The following is a 5975-nucleotide window of genomic DNA, read 5'->3' as shown; positions in this document are numbered from 1 at the left end:
TAGTAAGCCCCCCTCCCCAGGGTCATCAACCAACCATGGCATAAATAGGCACAATAAGACTAGACCTTCATATCAAGGCTTGGAAGGGGAACCCAGTAGGAGAAAATATGTCCCACAGTAGACAAAAGTGTCAGGGACAGCCCCCACACCCACTTTTAAGCATCCCACAAGAACACCAAGTGATACAACCATAAACCAAAGAGCCTGAAACTTAGTAAGAGTCACATTTCTCATCATCTAATACCCAGCAGCCATGTTTTTGCCCACAAGGTTCCACTACTTATCTCCTTTGAGTCTACTTCAGATCCCAAACTTTTGAACTATTTAGCTTGCCAAGCCATTTCTTTATTCTTGGGACAAAGATGTATATATGATTTATAGTGTTCTCTTACATGGTCATGATCACTCTAATTGTGCCAAGCTTATTTATAGAGATTATATTTCTTTTTGTTTTAATTCATCTCATACAGTATAACCAGAGCCTTATTCTTTCTTCTCCCCTAGAGTCATGGCTCCTCTGTTTTCCTAGTTTTTTGTTTGTTTGTTTGTTTGTTTGTTTGTTGGTGAGACATTTTTTCTGTTTTTAAAATTTCTGAAACATAAAGTTATAGTACAACCAATTCTGTATTTCTGTGTAGAATATCAATTTTCATGTAACATACCTTCCAAAAATCTAGACTTTAAAATCACAAATGTTTATTACTTTATACATTGTGATTCATGGATACAGATGTAACTAAGCTAAATCCCTGTGTCAGGTCTTGTCCTAAGGCAGTCATGAAGCTCTTGTCTAAGATATATATCCTTTAAAGCTACTTATTTGCCTTTGGCCAGTCTTAGGTTCCCATTGGTGTTGGCAAAATATGTCAGTTTCTACTCTTGTGAATTTTCTTGGGAGACAGAGCCAAGGTTTTAAAAGTGAGGGAGGTTGAAGTCACTGGGAGTCATTTCAGTAATTGGCCATCACAAACTTGATGCAAGAATCACCCATCCCTTTCTTCAAGGCCTCTATACATTGCCAGTGAACCTCTTGGACTTGTTCTTTTTATAACCCTGATGGACCCCATGAGTAATAATTTTACCACATAAACCTAGAGAATTTATGGTTGGAATTGTTCTGTGAACTTAGCATGTGTGGCCTACAGTTATAGAGGATTTGTCACATATTATCTCTTTCAGAAAGTAAGCTTTCTCAGAAAGCTGGACACATTACAAGTTCACTTCATCCTGAGGAGACTCTGTCCCTCCCCCACAGGCTTTGGATCAATGCTTCCCTCTTAGTGGGTATTCAGTGGGTACTTGTTTCTCTGTGTAAGACTTTTAAAATGCCATAGGGGGACTTGAGAGAAACACTGAATAGAAATTCAGTCATTTATAAAAGTACCATTAATATATCACTCTGAAATTCTTCTAGTAAATCTTGCATAAATCAAAATCGTTTAAGTTATGAGAGACAGAAATTTTAAGCAAGGTGCATGGGCTTCTCAAAATCTTCTCTGTAACATCTATCACTTTAAAGTTCTAGGCATTTTAACACTACCTGGTACAGGGAAAATAGCACAAAGGACTTATAGGAGATGTACTGGCTCCTAAAAAGCGGTCCTCACCTAACTTGCATCTTGGCTGTCAGCTTGTGAACTTCCAAATGCTTGGAGGCATTCAAAGTTTAAAGAGTTTAAACTTGAAAGTGTGTATGCTCACACCACATGTCAAAACTGAAAACCAGCAAAGTAGCCTTTCCTATCTCTGGGCTTTGTAGCATCAAATTGCCTAGAGGTCACAAAATGAATATCCTTCTGTACTGATGCTGTCTGCCTTCAGATCCTTTTCTTTGAAGTGCTGCTGCTGCTTTTCCATCCAAGTATCAAATGTTGAAGTTGGACTGCTTAAATTATTTTTTTTTCTGTAACTTCTGGAGTTACATGGAAAAAGGCATGTGGTATCTAAGCTTCATATATCAATTTTGAGAAATACAAATTTTTGGCAATAGATGAATCATTCCCCCATCCAAGTTGTTCTTCACTACTCAGATGAAATGAGTAAAAGAAACGAGTTGGTACAAAAGGGATGTTTAAAACTGTCTGCACTTGAGAAAAGCCTTATCTCTCAGATTCCTGTATAGCAATCTTTGACCTAGATACCAAAATATAGGAATATTAATTGGCTTTTAAAGACTGTATATGCATTTATTAAACTCACAGTTTATTTTAAATAATATCTATACATATATCATATATATAACCACATATACGCACATGTATATACATATATACATAGATTATCTGGAATAACTGCATGTTTGGTTGGAAATCTCTGAACTGAAATTTATAAAGCAAAGTCTGCTTGCTCTAAAAGAACTGTTTCTGCCTCTAGTTTCCTAATGCTATATCAATGTCAACATACTGCACAGAAATTTTCTCAGTTCCCTGAAAACTAGTTTCCTGTGGCGTTTTCTCTATTTATTCATTTACTCTCTGCATTCTCCATTTTTTGTCAGACCTGAAAACTTTCTATATTTAGCTAAGAGAAAACTTTTCATCATCATGAAGTCTTATTCCATGAAGTTTTACCCATCAATAGTAGTTCTCTTTTGCACTGATCTCTACAGAATTTTATTTTAATTTATCTCATTTGTACACATACAAATGTGTGTGTGTGTGTGTGTGTGTGTGTGTGTGTGTGTGTAGGCCAGAGCATGTGCCTGTGTGTGGGCTCAGTGAATATGTGTGAATGTGCCAATGCACAGAGAAGTGTAAAGAAGGCATTAAGTTTGATCTCTTCAGTGGTCCCAATGTGAATGCTTGGAAATCAATATTGGTCCTCTGGGAAACCATCAAGTTCTCCTAATTGCTGAACTGTCTTTCCAGCCTCAAGTAGTATATTTTTTATGGGTATTTTCAGGTAAAAATGTTACCAAACATGGAAGATACAAATGATAATGCCTTATGACATTTAAAGAGGGGTACATTTTCTGTCATAGAATTCTCAGACAAGATAGTATTGAAATGTAATATTTTCAAACTTATAGAATGTTATCATTTGGAGGTTTTTAAACGTAGAAGCACAGGTCTTTAAAGGCCAAATCACCATCTCATTGTCTCAAAGCAAATTGGAAAGACTAAGAGGTACTACTATATGGAGATGCTGGTATGAAACTTTAAAGCCAACCTCATATTGATCTCACGAGACCCTTCCCCATAGGCTATATGAAATTCTATCTATGTTTGATTAACTATGATTTATTTATATTCTGTTCTTTGACAACATTTAGTTGTTGTAATAACAATCAGTAGCAAACTTGCAGTATTGATTTTTACTCTTCCAAAAAGATGCAGCTTAGAATATCTATTACCAGAGAAATATCACAAAAGAGAATGGTGTGATAAAAAGAGTATTGTATCTTAGTCTATGGATTAATGCACGTCATGTTTATATAGATGGTTTGAAAACATATCAAAGCTGTAAGATTCATTTTATGTAGGTATTTCACACTGAAATAGCTACATAAATAGGGTGATTTAGGATCTGAAATACATCAGACAGATACATTGATCACTTAGTTATCTACTTTGATAAATATGTTCTGTGGGATTAACTCAATGTCAAAGAATTTATTGCCCATTTGATAAGAGGAATTTAAAGCTACCCATTCAATTTTGACTATAGCAGATGGGTTAAAATGGGCACAAGGGTCCAGAAATCTCCCAACTATCCTTAGCCTAGTCCAGTGTGCCCGTTTGCTGATACTTCATCTACTCCGATTAAACCCAAATCCATTGTCTCTAAGTATCTTTTTAAACTTTCATGTTTTAAAATAATTGTTGCCAGTGCTGTAGTCTGAAACACGGCTGGCCTTTTTTTTTTTTTTTTGACTTTAAGTTGTACCTCCTGCATTGACTTTTGTCATTTGTAACATTTTCAGTGGATAGCCTGAAACATTGAATAACAGTGTGATTGAAAAGGCTATGAAGAAAGGTAAATAATTCAGTTATCAAAGTTTTCCTCTTGGGACTTCTTAGTAGTAGCAAAAGGGGAAGCCCAAAGCATCCTTTGGGAAAGAAGAAGGGTGTACACAATCTACCCTGACTTCTTGTGTTAACACCATGCATTTTTTTAACCTAAGAGGCAACAGAATTTATTATTATTATTATTATTATTATTATTATTATTATTATCATCATCATCATTATTAATCATTCCATTCATTTAAATCTCAAATGATATCCCACTTCCTGGCTACCCCTCCACCAACCACCCATCCCATGATATCCTGATTCCCAGTTAATCCTCCATCTTCCCCATCCCACATCCTCCCTCTTCCCTCCCTTTTGCCTGTATGAGAGTGCTCCCCCACCTACTCACACTCTCCTGCCCCACTGCTCCAGAATCCTCCTATGCTGGGGCATCCAACCTTCCTGGGCCTTCCCTCCAAGTGCTGGCAGGTAAGGCCGTCTTCTGTATCTGGAGTCCTGGATTCTTCCCTGTACAGTCCTTAGTTGGTGGTCTAGACTCTGGGAGAACTCTGTGGTCAGGCCAACTTATGTTGTTCTTCCAAAGGAGTTAAAATCCCCCTCAGTTCCTCCAGTCCTTCTGCCAGCTCCCCAACCAGGTTCCTTAAGCTTAGTCTGATTGGGCTCCATGAATCCACATCTGCATTGATCAGTTGCTGGCCAGATCTCCCAAGGAACTTCCAAGGTTCCTGTCAGCAAATGAGGCAACTGAATGTTAATTACTGTATCTTTTATCTGGAAAATACCATAGCTTGTTTATTTGGAGCTTTTCATCTTAGAATCTTTTGCTAAGAGTTTGCCACTTCATAACTGACAAGGGTAGTGTTCTTTGAAAATCTAAGGTAACTGGAAGATATGATTATGACTGTACTTTGACACAAACTGTTTCTAGAAATTAACCTCTTTTTGTAGGTGCATCTCTACACCTATGTGCTCAGTGTACCCCAATATGTTCATTTGATTTCTTTTATGGAAAAATGACTTATTTTGAGTGAAGGGATTATCTTGTTGCCTTCTTTTGTATCAACATTTCCTTACTTTAGGTCAGGAAATAGAGGGTTCACGTTATGAAGTTTCTTAGCTAAAAATACAAATTTTGTTAAAATGGAATTGTGTTTTTTCTGCTATAAGATTCAAAATGATGATGATGATGATGATGATGATGATGATGATGATGATATAACAAAGTCTTTGAATGGAAAGTCTTGGCATTTTCACTACCAGCATCCTTTCTTTGCCTCATTTCCTCGTGTTGTTAGTATATTTATTTCCTTAGTATAGCTATTTTTATTAATTTCCTCAGTATTATAGGTTAGTTACCATAGTTTTCTTGAGAGTTCAGTGCCCAGGCTTACAGTATCTTGTTAAGCTAGTTGCCCTTTTTTATTTTTTTAAAGAGGAACAGAAGAAGAATTCATCTGGAAGAGTTGGGGGAGGTATGAAGAAGGATTAGCTAAGTGTAGTGCAGGAAGGTAAAATTGAGGTAGAGACATATGAGAGAAGAACAAAAGTTAAAAAAAGAGGAAGATTTGAATGCTTCAGAGTACCTTTCCTCTGTGTCCCTAGATATCTCTATCAACAAGGAGAAGAGATTGTGTTGATGCTGTAGTCTTTTAGGAAAAAAAAAATCAGCACAACTTATTTAAACTGATAAAATATTTTTTTTACCAGAACACACAAGCATACAGAACAATAAATTGTCATATTTTTTACATGTGTATCATACATATCTATTATATTGACTTCTAAAGCTCTTCCCTCCCCATTCACTTTTAATCCATCACTTTGCTTACTAAATTTAATATACAAGTATTATGAAGTTCATCACTAAAACATCTGATTTTTTGATATGTATGCAAGGAGCTGGCTTGAATTTTTGCAAAATTGGATATTTGGTAAGAAGGAAGGTTTGTGAGGTTAGAAAAACAAATTATGTAAACATAATTGCCATGACATTAACAGGAA

This window comes from Mastomys coucha, chromosome X (assembly GCF_008632895.1).
Source record: "Mastomys coucha isolate ucsf_1 chromosome X, UCSF_Mcou_1, whole genome shotgun sequence".
NCBI classification, from domain to species: Eukaryota; Metazoa; Chordata; class Mammalia; order Rodentia; family Muridae; genus Mastomys; species Mastomys coucha.
Note: the sequence above shows the minus strand (reverse complement) of the source record.